We start from the raw sequence: 22,169 nt of genomic DNA, 5'->3' as shown, positions 1-22,169 counted from the left end.
ACAGCTGCTCTCTCTTGGCAGAAAACGGGCAAGCCAGTAAAGAGGAGGGGCCAATATTCAAAATCCTTAAAGAAAAGAACTTTCAACCTAGAATTTCATATCCAGCCAAACTAAGCTTCATAAGCAAAGGAGAAAGAAAAGTCTTTATGAACAAGCAATTTCTCAGAGATTTCATCACTTCCAGGCCTACCTTACAAGAGCTCCTGAAAGAAGCCCTAAACATAGAAAGGAACAACCAGTACCAACCACTCCAAAAACATACCAAATGGTAAAGAGCATCGACACAATGAGGAAACTGCATCAACTAATGGGCAAAACAACCAGCTAGCATCACAATGGCAGGATCAAATTCACACATAACAATATTAACCTTAAATGTAAATGGGCTAAATGCCCCAATCAAAAGACACATACTGGCAAATTTGATAGAAAGTCAAAATCCATTGGTGTGCTTTATGCAGGAAACCCATCTCACATGCAAGGATACACATAAGCTCAAAATAAAGGGATGGAGGAAGATTTACCAAGCAAATGGAGAGGAAAAAAAAAAAAAAGCACAAGTTGCACTCCTAGTCTCTGATAAAATAGACGTTAAACCAACAAAGATCAAAGACAAAGAAGGGCGTTACATAATGGTAAAAGGGTCAATGCAACAAGAAGAGCTAACAATCCTAAATATATACACACCCAATACAGGAGCACCAAGATACATAAAGGAAGTTCTTAACAACCTACAAAGAGACTTAGACTCCCACACAATAATAGTGGGAGACTTTAACACTCCACTATCCATATTAGATCAAGGAGACAGAAAATTAACAAGGATATCCAGGACTTGAACTCAGATTTGGACCAAGCAAACCTAATAGACATTTACACAACTCTCCACCCCAAACCCACAGAATATACATTCTTCTCAGCACCACATCGCACCTACTCTAAAATTGGAAGTAAAGCATAATTGGAAGTAAAACACGCCTCAGCAAATGCAAAAGAACGGAAATTATAACAAACAGTCCCTCAGACCATAGTACAATCAAATTAGAACTCAGGATTAAGAAACTAATTCGGAACAGCACAACTTCATAGAAACTGAACCACTGGCTCTTGAATGTTGACTAGATAAACAATGAAATGAAGGCAGAAATAAAGATGTTCTTCAAAACCCAATGAGAATGAAGACGCAACATACCAGAATCTCTGGGACATATTTAAAGCATGTCTAGAGGAAAATTTATAGCAATGAATGCCCACATGAGAAGTGAGGAAAGGTCTAAAATCAACACCCTATCATCAAAGCTGAAAGAACTAGAGGAGTAAGATAAAAAAAAAAAAAAAAAAAAAAAAAACCTCAAAAGGTAGCAGAAGACAAGAAATAAATAAGATCAGACCAGAACTGAAGGAGATAGAGACACACAAAACGCTTCAAAAAATTAATAAATCAAGGAACTGGTTTTTTGAAAAGATCAACAAAATAGATCAGTAGCCAGATTAATAAAACAGAAAAGAGAGAAGAATCAAATAGATGCAATAAAAATCAATAAAGGGGATATCACCACAGATTCCACAGAAATACAAACTACCTTCAGAGATTACTACAAACAACTCTATGCACATAAACTAGTAAACCTGGAAGAAATGGCTGAATGCCTGGATGGACACTTGCACCCTTCCAAGCCTAAACCAGGAAGAAGTGGAAACCCTGAATAGGCCAATAACAAAGGCTGAAGTTGGGGCAGCAATTAAGAGCCTACCAACCAAAAAAAGCCCAGGTCCAGATGGCTTCACAGCCAAATTCTACCAGACATACAAAGAGGAGCTGGTACCACTCCTTCTGAAACTATTCTAAACAATCCAAAAAGAGGGAATCCTTCCCAAATCATTTAATGAGACCAACATTATCCTGATACCAAAACCCAGCAGAGACTCAACAAGAAAAGAAAACTTCAGGCCAATATCCATGACGAACGTAGGAGCAAAAATCTTCAATAAAATACTGGCAAACCGATTGCAACAGGACATCAAAAAGGTTATCCATCACGATCAAGTAGACTTCATCCTGGGGATGCAAGGCTGGTTCAACATATGCAAGTCTATAAATGTAATTTACCACATAAACAGAACCAAAGACAAAAACCACATGATTATCTCAATAGATGCAGAGAAGGCCTTTGACAACATTCAACAGTTCTTTATGTTAAAAACTCTCAATAATCTGGGTATCAATGGAATGTATCTCAAAATAATAAAAGCTATTTATGACAAACCTACAACCAATTATCATACTGAATGGGCAAAATTTGGAAGCATTTCCTTTGAAATCTGGCACTAGACAAGGATGCCCTCTCTCACCACTCCTATTCAATATAGTATTGGAAGTTCTAGCCAGAGCAAACAGGCAAGAAAAAGAAATAAAGGGTATTCAATTAGGAAAGGAGGAAGTCAAATTGTCTCTATTTGCAGACAACATGATTCTATATTGAAGACCCCGTTGTCTCATCCCCAAATCTCCTGAAACTGATAAGCAGCTTCAGCAAAGTCTCAGGAAACAAAATAAATGTGCAAAAATCACAAGCATTCCTATACACCAATAGCAGACTTAAAGAGAGCCAAATCAAGAACGAATTGCTCTTCACAATTGCCACAAAGAGAATAAAATACCTAGGAATACAACTAACAAGGAATGTAAAGGACCTCTTCAAGGAGGACTACAAACCACTGCTCAAGGAAATAAGAGAGGACACAAACAGAGGGAAAAACATTCCATGCTCATGGTTAGGAAGAATCAATATTGTGAAAATGGCCGTACTTCCCAAAGTAATTTATAGATTCAACGCTATCCCCATCAAGATACCTACGACCCTCTTCACAGAAGTGGAAAAAACCATCTTAAACTTCATATGGAACCAAAAGACAGCCTGCATAGCAAAGTCAATTCTTAGAAAAAGAACAAAACTGGAAGCATCATGCTACCTGACTTCAAACTATGCTACACAGAATGGTACTAGTACCAAAACACAGATATAGACCAATGGAACAGAACAGAGGCCACCAAGGCAACGTCACACATCTGCAACCATTTGATCTTTGACAAACCTGACAAAAACAAGCAATGGGGAAAGGATTCCCTGTTTAATAAATGGTGTTGGGAAAACTGGCTCGCAGTGTGCAGAAAGCAGAAACTGGACCCCTTCCTGATACCTTACACTAAAATTAACTCCAGATGGATTAAAAATTTAAACATAAGACCTAACACCTTAAAAACCATAGAAGAAAACCTAGGCAAAACCATTCAGGACATAGGCATAGGCAAGGATTTCATGACTGAAACAACAAAAGCATCGGCAATAAAAGCAAAAATAGACAAATGGGACCTAATTAAACTCCAGAGCTTCTGCACAGCAAAAGAAATGATCATTAGAGTGAACTGGCAACCAACAAAATGGGAAAAAATTTTGCAAAGTACCCATCTGACAAAGGGCTGATATCCAGAATCTACAAAGAACTAAAACAGATTTACAAGAAAAAAAAACAAACCCATTCAAAAGTGGGTGAAGGATATGAACAGATACTTTTCAAGGGAAGACATACATGAGGCCAACAAACATATGAAAAAATGCTCATCATCACTGGTCATTAGAGAAATGCAAATCAAAACCACATTGAGATACCATCTCATGCCAGTTAGAATGGCGATCATTAAAAAATCTGGAGACAGCAGATGCTGGAGAGGATGTGGAGAAATAGGAACACTTTTACACTGTTAGTGGGAGAGTAAATTAGTTCAACCATTGTGGAAGACAGTGTGGCAATTCGTCAAGGACCTAGAAATAGAAATTCCATTTGACCCATCAATACCATTACTGGGTATATATCCAAAGGATTAGAAATCGTTCTACTATAAGGACACATGCACACATATGTTCATTGCGGCACTGTTTACAATAGTAAAGACCTGGAACCAACTCAAATGCCCATCGATGATAGACTGGACAGGGAAAATGTGACATATATACACCATGGAATACTATGCAGCTATAAAAAATGATGAATTTGTGTCCTTTGTAGGGACATGGATGAATCTGCTAACCATCATTCTCAGCAAACTGACACAAGAACAGAAAATCAAACACCACATGTTCTCACTCATAGGGGGGTGTCAAACAATGAGAACCCATGGACACAGGGAGGGAAGCATCACACACTGGGGTTTGTTGGGGGGGGATTAGTAGAGGGATAGTGGGGGGTAGGGAATTAGGGAGGGATAACATGGCTGGAAATGCCAGGTATAGGTGACAGGGATTGAGGCAGCAAGCCACATTGCCATGTATATACCTATGCAACAATCCTGCATGTTCTGCACATGTACCCCAGTAAAGTGCAATAAAATATATTAAAAAATAAATAACTGAAATCATACCAAATACACTCTTGGACAACAGCACAATAAAAATAGAAGTCAAGTCAATGAAAACCTCTCAAAATCATGATATTATATGGAAATTAAACAACATGTTCCTGAATGACTTTTGGGTAAATAATGAAATTAAGGCAGAAATCAAGAAGTTCTTTGAAAATAATGAGGACAAAGATATAATATACCAGATTCTCTGGGACACAGCTAAGGCAGTGTTAAATTTGTAGCACTAAATACCCACATCAAAAAGAAAGATCTCATATTAAAAACCTAACTTCACGACAGAAAGAATTACAGAAGCAAGAACAAGGCCGGATGCAGTAGCTCAGACCTGTAATCCTAGCCCTTTGGGAGGCCAAGGTGGGAGGATCATTTGAGGTCGGGAGTTGGAGACCAGCCTGGGTAACATGGTGAAAATCTGTCTCTACCAAAAATACAAAAATTAGTCAGGTATGTTAATGCGTGCCTGTAGTCCCAGCTACTTGGGAGGCTGAGGCAGGAAAATTCCTTGAACCCAAGAGGCAGAGATTGCAGTGAGCAGAGATCATGCACGCCATCCTGGGTGGCAGAGTAAAACCCTGTCTTAAAAAAAAAAAAAAAAGAAAAAGAAAAAGAAAGAAAAGAAACAAGAACAAATCAACCCCAATGCTAGTAGATGAGAAATAACAAATATCAGATCTGAACAGCAGGAAATCAAGACACAAAAAACCATTCAAAAGATTAATGAATCCAAGAATTTTTTTTTTTTAAGTAAGAAAATATATAGGCCACTGGCTAGACTAATAAAGAAGAGAGAATATCTCTCTTCTTCATGATTAAAAATGATGAAGGGAATGTTACTACTGGCCCCATAGAAGTAAAAACAACCATCATAAACTAATATGAACACCTTTATGCACACAAATTAGAAAACCTAGAAGAGATGAATACATTTCTGGACACATACACCCTCCTAAGACTGAACTAGGAAGAAATTGATTCCCTGAACAGGCCAATAATAAGCTTCAAAATTGAATCAGTAATAAATAGTCTACCAACAAAAAAAAGCACAGGGCCTGATGGATTTATAGCTGATTTCTACCAGATGTACAAAGACAAGCTGGTACCATTCCTGCAGAAACTATTCCAAAAATCCTTTCTCCCCAACTCATTCTATGAGGCCAGCATCATTTTTGATACCAAAACTTGGCAGAGACACAACAAATAAAGAAAACTTCAGGCCAATATCCTTGATAAACATCAATGCAAAAACCCTCAACAAAATACTGGCAAACCAAATCCAGCAGCACATCAAAAAAACTAATCCACCATGATCAAGTAAGCTTTATCCCTAGGATGCAAGGTTGGCTCAACACATGCAAATTAATAAATATGATTCATCACATAAACAGAACTAAAGACAAAAACCACATGATTATGTCAACCGATGCAAAAAAGTCTTCTGATAAATTTCAACACCACTTCGTGTTAAAAACTCTCGATAAACTAGGTATTGAAAAAATATAACTCATAATAATAAAAGTCATCTATGACAAACCCACAGCCAACATTATATTAAATGGGCAAAAGCTGGAAGAATTCCCCTTAAAAAACTGGCACAAGACAAGGATGCCATCTCTACCTCTATTCAACATAGAATTGGAAATTTTAACCAGAGCAATCAGGCAAGAGAAAGAAATAAAGAGAATCTGAATAGAAAGAGAGGAAGTCAAACTATCTCTGTTTGCAGATGACATAATTCCCTATCTAGAAAACCATATAACCTAGGCCCAAAAGCTCCTTCAGCTGATAAACAACTTCAAAAAAGTTTTAGGATGCAAAATCAATGTACAATAATCACAAGCATTCCTATACACCAACAGCCAAACTGAAAGCCAAATCAGAAAGGCAACCTCATTCACAGTTGTCACACTCACACACAAAATACTTAGGAATACAGATAACCAGGGAAGTGAAAGATCTCTATGCTGAGAATTACCAAACACTGCTCAAAGAAATTAGAGAAGACGCAAACAAATAAAAAAAAATCCCATGCTCATGGATGGGAAGAATCAATATAATTAAAATGGCTATATTGCCCAAAGCAATGTACAGATCCAGTGCTATTCCTATCAGACTACTGACAACATTCTTCGCAGAGCTAGAAAAAACTACTTTAAAAGCCATATGGAAACAAAAATGGGTATGAATAGACAAGACAATCCTAAGCAAAAAGACAAAGCTAGAGGCATCACATTACCTGACTTTAAAATTACAAGGTTATAGTAACCAAAACAGCATGTTACTGGTACGAAAACAGGTACATAGACCAATGGAACAGAATAGAGAGCCCCAGAAATAAGTTCTCACATTTAAAACCATCTGATCTTTGACAAAGCTGACAAAAATAAGAAATGGGGAAAAGACTCCCTATAATAAATGGTGCTGGGATAACTGGTTAGCCACATGTGGAAGATTGAAGCTGGATCTTTTCCTTACACCATATACAAAAATCAACTCAAGATGGATGAAAGACATAAATGTAAAATCCAAAACTGTGAAAACCTGGAAGACAACCTAGGCAGTACTATCCTGGATATAGCAATGAGCAAAGATTTTGTGACAAAGAGATCAAAAGCAATGGCAACAAAAGCAAAAATTGACAAGCAGGATCTAATTAAACTTAAGAGCTTCTGCACAGTAAAAGAAACTAACAGAGTAAACAGGCAACCTACAGAATGGGAGGTATTCTGTAGGTTGCAAAGTGTGCATCTGACAAAGGCCTAATATCCAAGATCTGTAAGGAACTTAAATTTCCAAGAGAAAAACAACTCCATTAAAAAGTGGTCCGAGTACATGAACAGATGCATCTCAAAAGACAACATACATGTGGCCAAAAAGCGTATGAAAAGGAACTCAATATTATGAATCATCAGAGAAATGTTAAGTCAAAACCACAGTGACATCCCATCTCACACCAGCCAGAATGACTACTATTAAAAAGTCAAAAATAACAGATTTTGGTGAGGCTGTGGAGAAAAGGGAATGCTTATACATTATTGGGACTGTAAATTAGTGCAACCATTGTGGAGAACAGTATGGTGATTCCTCAAAGAGCTAAAAGCAGAACTACATTCAACCCAGCAATTCCTTTACTGGGTGTATGCCCAGAGGAATATAAAGCATTCTACCATAAAGACACATGCATATGAATGTTCAGTGCAGCATCATTCACAATAATGAAGACATGGAATCAACCTATATGTCCATCAGTGACAGACAGGATAAAAAAATGTGGTACATATACACCATGGAATATTATGCAGCCATAAAAAAGAACGAGAGCATATCTTTTGCAGGAATATAGATGGAGCTGGAGGCTATCATCCTTAACCATTTAACACAGGAACAGAAAACCAAATACCACATGTTCTCACTTATAAGTGGGAACTACATAATAAGAACTTCTGAACACAAAGAAGAAAAAAACAGACCCGTGGGCCTACTTGAATGGGAAGGGTGGGAGGAGGGAGAGGAGCAGAAAAGATAACTACTGGGCTTAATACCTGGGTGATGAAATAATCTGTACAACAAACCCCCATGATATATTTACCTATGTAATAAACCTTCACATGTACCTCCAAACCTAAAATAAAAGTTAAACAACTTTTAAAGTAAAAAAACAATTATTTGACTAGATCTTTATATATTAATATTTTATATATTCATGACTATTTATTTTGGCTGTGTTTATTGAACTAGAGTTAATTTTTTTTTTTTGAGAAGGAGTTTTGCTCGTTGCCCAGGCTGGAGTGCAATGGCATGATCTCGGCTCACTACAACCTCAGGCTCCCTGGTTTAGGTGATTCTCCTGCCTCAGCCTCCCAACTAGTTGGAATTACAGGCATGTGCCACTATGTCTGGATAATTTTGTATTTTTAGTAGAGGCAGGGTTTCACCATGTTGGTCAGGCTAGTCTCAAACTCCTGACCTCAGGTGATCCACCTGCCTTGAACTCCCAAAGTGCTGGGATTACAGGTATGGGGCACCATGCCTAGTGAGTTAATTCTTTAAGGCTGCAATAGTAGCTTTTCCTCTTAGTTGGAATGAAATTTTGTAATAAGATATAAATTGTTAAAATGTCTACGATTTGTGTTGTCCATGTGTCTCTTCTCTGAAGAGAAAATTAGTTCTCTTCAGAATTTATGGATTTCTTGCCTCTGTACCTATGAGAATATTATTTTAAAGGCTGTTTGGGAACTCATGGTAGTTTTGTTTCGATATTGTTTGATGTAGAAAAGTGTGAAGAGAGGTAAAGATGCTATGAGATGACATAAACATCTCAGTTCAATTCAGTTCTCCCTCCCTCTCTCCTTTCTTCTCTCCTTCCTCCCTTTCTCCCTTTCTGTCTTTGATTTCTTCTTCCTTTCTTCCTCGTCCCTTCCTTCTCTCCCTTCATTGCAATGTACCCGCACATCATCATGGTCTTTCTCTGTAAGGAATGGGACCACGTAGATGGCTTCCAGAAAAGGATTCCTGTGTACTAGATAGCCCATTGTTTAGTTTATCATAACCAATTTATTAAAATTTTGGATCTATGAATATCATGTGAAATACAGAAATAACTTTATAAGCCAGAACCACTTCACTATTACTATATTCATTGAAAAAGATTTGACTTCACCTGTGTTATACAAAGAACACGTAAATTAATAAATTAGCAGAAGGAGCCATAAAGTGTTTAGATAAATACCAAAGTTGACTTTATAAGAAAACAGAGAGAGCCTGATTAGATTCTGGCTGTCTGTGAAAACCAGTTGTTTAGAAAAGGTGGGTCTGGATAAGAAGAAAACTGATGGTGATTTCTTCCTGAAGCCACACTTGACTATTCACCTGCATTGATCTTTTTGAATTCTTCTAATACTTATAGGCCATCCTATGAATCCAACATTTTTTTTTTTTTTTTTTTTTTGAGACGAAATCTTGCTCTTGTCACCCAGGCTGGAGTGCAATGGCGCGATCTCAGCTTACTGCAATCTCTGCCTCCTGGGTTCAAGCGATTCTCCTCCTTCAGCCTCCTGAGTAGTTGGGATCACAGACTCACACCACCTGGCTAATTTTTGTGGTTTTAGTAGAGACGGGGTTTCACCATGTTGGCCAGGCTGGTCTTGAACTCCTGACCTCAGGTGATTTGCTCGCCTCGGCCTCCCAAAGTTCTGGGATTATAGGCATGAGCCACCGTACCTGGATGAATTCAGCATTTTATATTGACTACAAGATTTAGGTGGGTGAGAAATACAAGTAAATAGTCTATGATAGACCATGACAAATGTTTTCTGAGTGCCCCATTAGGGTCACGGAAAATTTTCCTCAATATTTTTTCAAAGCAGAGAGAGATGATTATGGAGATGTATTTTATTACCACTGCTAATATTTTCTCCGCACCCCACCCACGGAGGGGATTTTAAATGACTTTCATACATTCTCCTGGAAATGACTTTGCTTTTCTTCCAACTGAATTTGGTATATGGCTCTCCCCTTGATTCTCTATAAGACTGTGTCTTTTTCACTTTTTGACTTTTATGATGTGTGCCACCTAATAGGTCAAGTGTAGATTTGGGATTAGAATGAGGTAAAATTACAATTTTATCTGTGTTTACTTAATCTGTATTCAGAACTCCTTGTATGGAGAGTGGCATTCCTAAGAACTAGTAAAGAGGCTAAAGCAGACTGAGTCAGTGGTAGGGCTTCCAAGGAAAGGTGACCTTGACACAGATACAAAGTAATTGCAAAAAAGCATGATGAGACCAGAGTGCAAACAGGCAAAGAAAAGGCTCTATTCTAACATAAGTTAAAAAAAATCTTTTTTTTTTTTTTAACCTTCTACTACTTGCTATTGTACAATAGTAAATTATAAGTTATTTGAACTTTTAGGAAAAGCAAGAAAAGTGGTTTAGCAAACCAAAATAATTTATGTAAGAAAACAGACTGTTATTTTTGTGCATTTTTGGATAGTGCATTATAGTAAATATTGTAGAATTATTTTTGCTAGGAATGCAAATAATTTTAAACAGAAACTATCAACTAAGCTATTACCTTGCTTGATTTATTTAATCTAAAAGGCCTCTAAAACATAAAATTTTGTTTTTAATTAAAAGAAGATTACTTTTGTAGAGATGGGGTTCTCACCACGTTGCCCAGGCTAGTCTCCTGACTCCAAGCAATCCTCTTGCATTGGGCCCCAAAGTGCTAGAATTATAGGTGTGAGCCACTGTGCCTAACCTAAAATATAAAATTAAACTCCAAATGACATCTGTTTATTAGTATTATTGAACATAAATTTATTAAGCATGAATTTATTATTTAACATCAATCTGTTATTATTATCATTACTGAACATTAATTGCTTTGCCAGGTTGAATTATGCAGCTTTATTAAGTTTTTTTTAAGGAAGATAGTTTTGTGTGGGCTCTATCTCAACATCTTGAACTATGATTTGAGTTGGTAACACCTTTTTCCATGGAAACTCATGGAGTTAGTTTAAAAAACTTAAAATACATATTTTTTGGTCTGAGACATGATTTTGAATCAGAATATCTGAAAAAGCATTCACAGGTGAATTTGTGGCATTGATGCTTGTGTGGGCAGCATGCTTAGAATTTCTGAGGGTGCAGAGATTGTATTTCAGAAAAAGGATGTGGTAGGAGTTAAGGCAATAGGGTGTGGTGGGGAGTAGAATGATAGCTAGCTTGGCTAATGCCGAGGAAAATAGGAGAAGGTAAGACTGACAGGCAGTTTGGGGTGCATTTGGAAATAGCTTGCAACATCTTTGTGCAGCAGACAAGTGGGTATCACAGACTCTTTTTGATAAGGAGTGGACCTGATTAAGGCAGAGCTCAAACTCAAAATGGAAACTACCTGCCAGACGCATTGTTTGGAAGAGTAATGGGCCTAATATGGGGTCAAAACCAAATTAGAGATAAAGCATGGGAAAAGAGAGCAACAGAGAGTTGCAAAAAAGTGCTGAAGAAAAAAATAGATGCAACTTGGTGTTTAATTAGATATGGTGGGGGTGGGAGAGGAATAAAGCAAGATGACTCATGTTTGGAGCCGGAGAGAACAAGTGTACTCTTAACAAACAAGGAAGTCAGCAGAAACTTGTTTTTAGAGAAGTTTAATTTTAGAAATCTTAAGTTTGAGGTGCTGGCAGGGCATCCAAATTTAACCCCTTTCTTGAGCCTTTTATTGTAGGGGACAAGAGGCAAGCCCATTCTTTCAGAAAGTATCCTGCTGTTTCCCCTATCTTAATTTTCCCAGCGAGCTTCTGACCATGTCCCCCGGGGTTCTTTGATTTTTTTTTTTTTTTTTTCTTCCGGACAGGCAATATGAGATCTTTCTCTACATTTTTGGGTTTAAGATACTGGTGGATCTACAAGATAAGACAACGTTTTTCCTTGTTAGTACTGATTATTTTTCACATTAAAGTGTCAATGGGTCACTGTGGTTCTCTTCACTAGAGCTTACCAAAGATATCTCTATACCAGCAGTAAAGCTGTGGAGGAAGGACAGAGTGAGTCAGGGGAAAGAATATCCTAGCCACCCAGTTCAATTTTACAATTGTGTGGTAGGCTGGAACTCCGCACAGAGGTCAGGGTTAGAGAAAGATGGATTGACTGATTTATCTGTATGGAAGTGAGTGGGAAGGCAGCAGTAGATCTTCTGAGGGCATGCTTGAGCATGTTCTGCTTTACAACTCACATTTTGTTGGTGGCTGGCTGTGTCTTCTAAAACAGATCACACTGTTCTGGGGCACAGTGAGTCACTCCATGTTGTTTTCTTCCTCAGTTCCACTCTGCACTTGTCCCTAATCAACTTCCTCTTATCTCTAACCATTTTGCCAAGTTTCTGTCTAAGCATTTCTCCTGTCTCCACTGAGGTCAGAGAAAAGGGAAATAGATTGAAATCAACATTCCATCCATAAGAGTTTATGAAGTATCCTGTTTGTGTGGAGTATCATTCCAGGTTTTTCAATCATATTATATAAGTGACTGAAGTTGGATAAAAGAAAAGCTTACCTTTATATGACAATTACTAAAAGTTGAAATGAGTTATTGAGAGAGGTCACTGATTCTAAGTATAGAAGAAATGACTAGGTTGGGTGCTACCTGCTAGTTGATAATGGAACATAAGATCCTATATATTGTTGGAATAATGTGAATATTTTTAAAATTCTATTTCTTGTGATATATGGACTGAAGATTGTTTCCCACTACTTTCTGTGCCTGTGTAAGCAGAACCCTTATCATTGAGCTTGTGTCCCTCTTTATATATGATTATTTTGTATCTGCCACCTCCTTCATATTGGCTTATATGCTGGCTGATGGAAATGGAAATTCCATTATTTCACTTAAATCTTATTTGGAATTATGTTTTCACACGATTATTATGTATCATGGTCAATTCAAAATCATGTTTTACAAGTGAAAATCATAAATAATTTTCTTTCTATATGCAGCAGGCCATTATGCAAATGATAAAAATATTTCTTTTACATTAAATAGAAGGAATGAGGAAATAGTGTCCTAATTTAGCAGAAGCTATTTTTGTTTTGCATAACTAAGACATTTCCAATTTAGGGAATGCTGGTAGGTCAAGGGCCAAGGAAGAGGTCAACAAGAGACTAATGTAATGCACTTTCTCTTTTTCTGCAGATTTCTGTGAATAGACTAGAAGCTGGCCTTCACAGGATGTTTGGGTGCAGGTGAGGCTGATTTGAGGCAAATGTGCTTTACAGATCTAGAATCTTGTACCCTACTCTGGCTGAAGCCCCAGCCTCCAAGTGCAGACTTTTTGCCTGTTTCACCTGTAACACTGTCTACCTCTGAAGACTCCCCACCCTGACCTTGGCCCTTGCTACCTTTCTTCGGTGGTTCTGATGATGGAATAAATAGAAGTGCCTGGTGTATACTGGAAATGGGAGGAGTGTGTATATTTTAGGATAGTATTTTTTCTTTTTTTCATCTCTATTCTAACTACTTTCTTTGGGCACAGCTTTGCTGTAATTATAGCAAAGGCTAAACAAGGTGAACTTCAGTCTAGAAATTTTTAGTTTCATAATTTTATGAGAGAGAAGACTTTTTCAAATAATTTCCCTGCTTATTGGTTACATTTTAACTTGCTTTGTGGGATCCATGTAGTTAATTGATTAATCATCTAATTCTTACTGTCATGGTTATGGGTGTTACTTACGATTTCAAGGCTTATTTTCCTGTAAGAGGGCATAAAACCAGAAATTATAGGTTTGTTCTGAGGATTAAATAATTCCCAGTGCCTAGAACATATATTTGATGAAACAAATCAGTTCAGTTCTATTGATGCCAGCATTGAGATATACTAAATTCAATGGTAATTCTGAGTTTCAGGTTCTGAGAATGGCTTAAGTTTATACTAACTTATAATAGCAACAATTGCTTAATGCTTACTATGTAGAAGGCATAGTAAGGCGTATGTTAAACGTGTTGTATTAACTTAATTCTCACTACAGCATCAGGAGGTAGGTACTACCATCTATATTGTATAGCTTGGATAGAAATAACTTGCCTAGGGATAGCCCATTAGGTCTGTCTGATCCTGAGGTCTGTACCCCAAACTATATTATACTGCCTCCTTGTGATGATTTCTAAATACAAGTATCATATTTTGAAAGTATGATACATAAACTTGGGCAGTTGTTCTATGATGACTGTGAGGTAGACTGTGAGGTGGAAAATGTTACACTTGGAGTGGAAAAAATTATAATTATGGACTCAGAATTCCATGATCAGGAATCTCAGTTCAGAGGATGGATTCTGGAATTATATTTTCTGTGTTTGCATCTCAGCTCTGCCACTTTGTAGCCCTGTGACCTAGGACTAAATCAGCTTTCAGAGCCTCAATTTTCTTGTCTATAAAATGATGAAAATATTGCCCATCTCATAGAGTTATGAGGATTAAATGAGTGAATACATGTAGATTCCTTAGAATAGTGGCTGACACTTGGTAAGCACCATTAGATATCATTAGCATTTCTATATCTTTCACTTTATATATGTCTTCTTGTTGTCTTCATGTGTGCATAGTTGCACTCTTGCTAAAAAATGCACAGATTTATTTAAGGATGTTGTGAAGCTTCTCCATGGAATTATAATGTGGTTTTGTAGTCTTCAGTATACTATAATAGAAGGAAAATAATCAATTTTTTCCACCTTCAAAGACAATTATTGCTTAAGAATTATTGGGATTAATTTCTTTTAAATGTTTAATTCTGAATTCATATTTATAAAATTGATACCTGTTAAAAATTAGTATTAGTAAAAGCCAAATAATATTGAGTGACTTAGTTGTCCTTATCTTTAGTCATAATTTCAGATTAGAAGTGAAAGTGAATTTAAAAGATGTGGTTGTATAGAACTATCTCTTCTTTTTATGAATGCATGTGAGTAAGGTAATATGATATGAAGTATCAGTATGATGTGAGGTAATAAGAATATGGTTAGACATATTCTTAGCCTTTTTGCCCAGCTCAAGGAAGAGTTAATAAAGTAACATTATGTAAAGTACATTGAACTCCTCAAGAGAGAAGTATTATATTAATACCTGCCTCACAGTGATGTTCTCAGACTTAATGTTTGTAAATTGCCTTGGTACTCCCAGTAACATCCTGATGAAGCATCATTTTGTTTTATTGCAAGGAGCTCTAAGTTACACAGAATACAAGTTAAGGGGGAACTAATATCCCAGTGTTTGTTTTACAATCAGAAGTACATAAAATAGAGAGAAAACATTTTGTTCTGGTTGTGAACAGTAGAATTGATCATTTACTTTTTTCTCTCTGTTACTTTTGGGATGGGGTAGAGTTTATAATGTAGTTTAATTGAGCACTCATGGTGAAAGTATTTAATGGAAGAATTAGTGATCATGATACAAAGAGATCTTTAAGAACACTAGTATTCAAATTTTTTAGGTTAAATTCCAATTTTAAGAGTCATTTAAAAAATATGATTACTATTAAGTTTGGCATTTTTGAGACATGTCTTAAATCGATACCTGTAATACTTACAAACATCAGTAGGGAGAATCGTATTGTAAACACATATTCTTGCTGTAGGGTACATTTTAAATGTCTAAACACTAATCAATATAGCAAAATTAAGTATTGACTAAAATAGTTCTATAATAAGTAATTATTGGTTTGCTCTTTTAGAAATTAGACATTTTCACTTTGGGAATAAAGAGTAAATTTACTGTCATGAAATTAAAGTGTTTTTGACCTTTTTGTACAACTTTCCTCTGTCTATGAAATGATTAGGTTTAAATATGATTGCACAGCTGTATTATGTTGCAAGCATCAATTTTTAATTATTATAAGGTCAATGTTAGAACAAATGTGATTAGAACAGTACCTCAGTGCAGTTATTTACTTTCTACTCAGAAAGCACTCTGTGTTTACCAAAACTAACTCAAACCTCTCTCGGTTGATATGGCTAATTAGATTCTTGCCAAATCCTTTATTTTCCTCAGTGTTCATTCCATGTACGTTATTTGGTTATTCATTCAGTTTTTTAAAATACAAATTGCTTGATTTATTTCTTCCCTTCACAGGGGGACATTTATTTTTCTGCGTGTCTGTGTATACATCTCTCTGTTTGTATAGCCATAGATAACAATAGCTTCACAATCCTCCTGTCTTGTATAACACAAATATTTCTTCCACACAGTATTATTGAGAACTGATTTGTATGAAGCACATCTAAAGAGAAAAGGAATTTCCTTGCCAAACAGGTTTCTATGATTCTATATTCACAGAGATTTGCTGCTCTTCCTTATTTTTTCCTGCCACTGTATGTGATTTTACAGTTGACTCTTCAAATTAAAATCTTCCTGCTACATAAAAAATGACAAAATAATATATGATCTACACATTAATCATTAGAATTTCCAAGATTTTCAGCATTAATAGTAAATCAGGTTTTAATCACAAAAGTGTTTTCTAAATTCTTAATTAGTTCTTCAGATTTCGTTTACTGTTGATATATTATCTACATTTTAAAAACAGCAATAATACTGAACAACAAAAATTTGTTGTGTTTAGTAAATAAAGCAGCCTAAGACTTCCTGTACGGAGCACACAGGCCAAGTAGTCCATCTTCATGGCTTGGGGAATGAATGGTCAGATGTTGGCTGGGCTCCAGTGGGAGTCTTAAGATGCAGCAGTAAAGGGCAGACAATCACTTGGCTATGGCAAGTGGAAGAAGAGATGCTGGGGCAGTGATTCATTAGTAGGAATAAGGATGATGTGTTACTAAGAAGACAAGTCTTACCTTTGATTCATTAGTAATTCTTCAGTCATTTTCATAGGGTTATAAAGGAACACTTATAAGAACTTACTTCTATGTTAGATGATGCAGCTTTCACCCCATGGTCCCTTCTCATTTGTTATGTTATTTTTGAGCCACATATTCTGAAAATAGCTGCCTTTGAAAAATAAATATGCAGGGTTTTCTTGTCAAATACTTTCAAGTTGTATGTAGGGTCTAATGACAGAATTTCCCACATTACAACAGTGAGTGAGAAGATATTTTGGAATTAGGTGGTTCTTCCCCAAATCTCTTCAGTTATATTACCCAAGAGGAAGCTTATTCTGAGTGGTGTTGTGAAAGCCCAGTTATGGTAGTCAACTCTGAGAGACTCTTGGAAACATCTTGACATAAATGTCTCTAGAACCTCTGACTGTAAAGGTTCATGTACAACATAAGCCTGTGACAGGCCTGCATTTCAAAGTTTCTAGTTTCAGAAACTGCTCTTAGCGACTGTCCTCTTAATTACTGAGCTGTCTAGACCCAGTATATTTATCATATTTATAGTTACTATATTTAGTTGCTCAACAAATCTAAAAAAAAGATAGCTATAAAACTTTGTATGTTTCTGCCAATAGCTTAAATATCATTATTCACATTTTCTAAATCATATTGAATGGAGAGATTCTATGATTAAAAAATAACAAATCTAATCACCAAGTTCCTCTTATTCTCCAGCCCCTTTACTGCCTCCACCTTCACTACATATTGACCAGAATATTTATGAAAAAGGCACTGCAAACACTGCTACAGAAATTCTTCTTCTTATAAACAAGGCACCACAGAAGGATCATGAATGAACAACTTTATAGAATGTAGAAGCCAAAGAAATGTTAATCAAGGCCAAAATTATGACTTATTCCTGTCAGCCACAGAAATTGGGTAAAAGCTTTGTTGTAAGAGATCATATATCTGATGCGGCAGTTTCATGGAGCCTTTCTCAGTTACCTTCACTGAGTCCAACCCTTCTTCCAACATGTCATTAAAACATCTTCACAGGAGGAGAGGGCCAGCTATGGTACTTCACTTTTCAGTCTTTAACTGCTTCTGGATTTGCTTTATCTTTCAAGACTGTACTAACATCCATAATTTGGATAATATGAGAATTTGCATGGATTACACATTTAGAGCAGATTACACCATGTTTGGTTTGGGGGTCAGATGAGTCTAGTGTAGGGAATATAAATATGGCTCACAATGTGAAGGTGCAAGAGTAACATACTGCTATACTTCTAAATCAAATAAAATAGATATATTCATTATTCATCTTAGTTTGGCTAGCTATTCAGTAGTGGCTGTAATTGGTTTGTTGCTCCCCTCTTTTTTTGTATGATACAGGAAGCTTTTGTAGCCTACACACTAGAAAAAAAGCAGGGAAAGACTTTTGGTTGAGTTTTTTTGCTATCGTGATAGATGCTCATGGTTGTAAGCTTGATGGTCCACTTTCAGTACAGGGCTCCACTTACTCCAGCCCAAGCCAGAACAGGATAGGAAACTTTGCCAAATCTTAAAGGCTTCTAGGAAATGAAATTTTTGAATAGCCTGGAATCACTTTCCCTACCTGGTCATATCACCTCTTCTAGGGTGTGTTGAAAAATTTTTCATGAAGCCACATGAGTAGCCAATTATTCTATGAAAATATGGTCAATAACATCAGAAAAATGAAAACTAATATGATAGGAGGCCGAAGTCTGGGACACTGTGTTTGGGGAGAGAAGCAGAGCTGATCCAAGCCCTGGCCCCAAGTAAAGTCACTGCCCCGGAGCCACCTTGGAGGTCCTCCTCCCCACTGAATGCCTCTTTGCACAGCACTGGTCCCTGCTCCCACCTCTCTGGACCACTGCAGCTGGATGGGCTGTGGCAAGTTGGGGAGGTACAGTATAACCCAATAAGATCTGTCTATGTATACTAGTTCTGCTGAGGGAGTCTGCAGTGGACAATCCAGCCTGTCCTCTGCTTTGTGACGCTTTGTGAAGGGACAGTTTCACGAGTACCAGGAGAAGCACAATCGGAGCAGCCTTCCTCACACAGACTGTCTGCTTGGACAACACAACAGTCATGTTTGAGATCTGGGACATGGTTGGACAGGAGCAGCATCACAGCCTGGCCTCCATGTACTCTTGGGGGGCCCAGGCTGCCATCATGGTCTATGTCATCACCATCACAGATACATTTGCCCTAGCCAAGAACTGGGTGAAGGAGCTACCGAGGCAGGCCAGCCTCAACATGGTTATTGCACTCATAGGTAGCAAGGCAGACCTGGCCGTCAGGAGAGCCCAGGAATTCCAGGAAGCACAGCCTATGCAAACAACCACAGTTTGTTGTTCATGGAGACATCAGCAAAGCCTGCAAAGAACGTGAATGAAATTTTTATGGCAATAGCTGAGAAGCTTCCTAAGAACAAGCCCTAGAATGCAGCTGGCGCTCCAGGCAGAAACTGAGGTGTGGACCTCCAAGAGAACCACCCGGTCAGCACCAGCCAGTGCTGGAGCAATGGAGCACCCCTTTTTTGCCTCCTGCCCCACCTCCTCCACCTGAATGACCTGACTGGAATCCACTCAACCAATTGCACTTAACGACTCGGGCCACCTCTTGGGTAGGGGGCGTAGATGTAGGAGTCCACCATGATTTCTCCATATAATTTTTATCATAGGCCATAGTGAGTTATTCCACCTGTACATTTCTGTACAAACACTAATTCGATTTTAAGTCTTAAGTCAGTTTTAAAATATATATGATCTTCTGCTCTTCCCACTTCCTCCTCTTTCTACTGCTTCACCACTTTTCTTTTGCTGGTAGTAGTCACATGCTCCTGTCTCTCCACCCTTGTCTGTGGGGACATTGGGGTCCAAGCAGCTACCTTCTTTCCCTCTTGCAGAATAGCGGACCCAGCAAGAGCATCCACATTCTTGCCTTGTTTGAAGTGGTCTTGGGTTTGGGTGGTGGGGTAGGCCTTGGGGCTAGGGAAGGAAGAAGCAGCTCTTTCTTCATCTGGCTGTCATCAGGCTGCAGCCCTTTCCCTTCCCCAAGTTCCCTGCTGGAAAACCACAACATTATCACAGCATTATTGTGACAGCCACAAACCCATTGCCTACCATCCCCCCACTCTCAGTCAACTTGAGCTCTGGCTCTGAGCCCAGTTCTGACCAAATCATGAGTATTTGGGAGTGGCAGGGGAGAATGAGAGGGGACAGAACCAACTTTTTCTTGTATTTTGGTACTGTATGTTTTCTTCAAAATGTAACCAATAAATATCTTGACGATATAGTCAAAATGTGGTTGATCACAATTTCATAGGATAATTGGCTACTCATGTGGCTTCATGAAAATTCTTCACCACACTCAAAAGGGGATGTTATGACCAGGTAGGGAAAGTGATTCCAGACTATTCAAAAATTTCAATATAGTCAGATAAAAAAAGAATATTAATATGATAATAATAGTTTATATTCACCACATAGCAAAAAATAAAAATTAGGAGTATAATAAGTGATGATAAAGAGAGGGAGTAATGAAACACATAAGCTGTCAGTGGGAATATAAACAGGTGCCACCACAGGCAATGCTCACAACGCTTAACCATTGTGTCAGGCGTTAATGCTTTAGTTACTGAACTGTGGGAAAGCCTCTTTTGGCTAAGAAGCTGGCTAGGTAGGATGACCAACTTCTCCTGTTTTAACTTTTCTGGCTTAAAATTGAAATGTCCTGTTCTAGAAACCCTCTCAGTCCCAGGAAAACTGGGATAGTTTAGGTTATCCTGTGGACATAGCAATTGCAAGGGGATCCTCCAGGAACAGGCAGCAGCTGTTTATCAAGTGTGGAATTATATCAATATTTTACAAACAGGTCAAGCCATCCTGGTGTGTAGCAGCTCTGGATACATGCACTTTGGAAGACATTTTGGCATTTGGCATCCTGTGAACTTCAATATACATATACTCTGTGACTCCCAAGTTCCTCTCAGTGGTGTATAGATTAGAGCAACTCTTGAGCGTGTGTGTTAGGAAATGTATACAAACAATATTCTGCAACAAGACATTAGATGACCGTATTGTGCTTTTCATCTAATGGAATACTATGAAGCAGTAGCATTGAAGGTAACATGAACTCGTCTCACAAATGATATTGGGTCAAAGACACAAGTTGAAAAATACAGAGGATATGGTTGATTTATATAAAGTTAGAATCAGGCAAAAGTAAGTAACATTTAAAAGGGATACAAACATATACAATTATAAAGAATAGCAAGTAGATAATAAATACAAAAATTTGTGGTGATGATGCCCTATGGGATGAAGGAAGGGGCTCACAAAAGGCTTCAAAGATCTTACAGTATTCCACTTCTTTTTTTTTTTTTTTTTTTGAGACAAAGTCTTATTCTGTGGCCCAGGCTGAGGTCCAGTGGCACAATCTCAGCTCACTGCAACCTCGGCCTCCTGTGTTCAAGAGATTCTCCTGCTTCAGCCTTCTGAGTAGTTGGGACTACAGGCACACGCCACCATGTCCAGCTAATTTTTGTATTTTTAGTAGAGATAGGGTTTCACCATATTTGCCAGGCTGGTCTCGAACTCTTGACCTGGTGATCCACCCACCTTGGCCTCCCAAAGTGCTGGGATTACAGGTGTGGTCCATTTTTAAGTTAACTAGTGATATATGGTTGTTCTCTTTATTCCTTTTACCTAATGCATGCTTTATAAATTGTTTAATATGTTTATAATATTTAACAAAAAATTTTAAATCTCAAAAGTTAAATTTTTGGGAGACTGTCAATTGTTTACATCTTTCATATCCTTCAAAAGAAAATGGAAAACTAATCATTTAACAAGTATTTATTGATTCATTACTGTGTACTATGTACAGAAAGACTGAAAAAAACAAAAAACAAAAAACAAAATGCCTCTCTTCGAAGACATAAATTCTAGTGAGGGAGAATAACAGTAAGTCTCTATATAAATAAATATGTAAGTAAATAGGTATAATATATCTGTGATAAAATTCAGGTTGATATTACCATTAGAAAATAATAAAAAACAGCCTGGGCATGGTGGCTCATGCCTGTAATCCCAGCACTTTGGGAAGCAAAGGTGGGTGGATAACTTGAGGTGAAGAGTTTGAGACCAACCTGGCCAACATAGCAAAACCTCGTCTCTACCAAAAATACAAAAATTAGCCGGGCATGGTGGTGTACACCTGTAGTCCCAGTTACTCAGGAGGCTGAGGCAGGAGAATCACTTGAACCTAGGAGACGGAGGTTGCAGTGAGCAGTGATCATGTCACTGCAACTCCAGCCGGGGTAACAGAGCAAGACTCTGTCTCAAAACAAACAAACAAACAAACAAAAACCCCAAGACCAAAGGGATTACAAGATAATGACGGGG

General features: G+C 37.6%; 1 pseudogene; it reads left to right on the top strand.

Annotated features, from left to right (window-relative positions):
• The first annotated feature begins 13,624 nt into the window (after positions 1–13,624).
• On the top strand, positions 13,625–19,460 carry LOC116556382 (annotated as a pseudogene).
• Positions 19,461–22,169: the final 2,709 nt, after the last annotated feature.

Source organism: Sapajus apella, unplaced genomic scaffold, assembly GCF_009761245.1.
Source record: "Sapajus apella isolate SASKATOON/1434 unplaced genomic scaffold, GSC_monkey_1.0 scaffold1, whole genome shotgun sequence".
Classification (NCBI taxonomy): Eukaryota; Metazoa; Chordata; class Mammalia; order Primates; family Cebidae; genus Sapajus; species Sapajus apella.
Note: the sequence above shows the minus strand (reverse complement) of the source record. Positions and strands in the feature narration are given on the sequence as shown.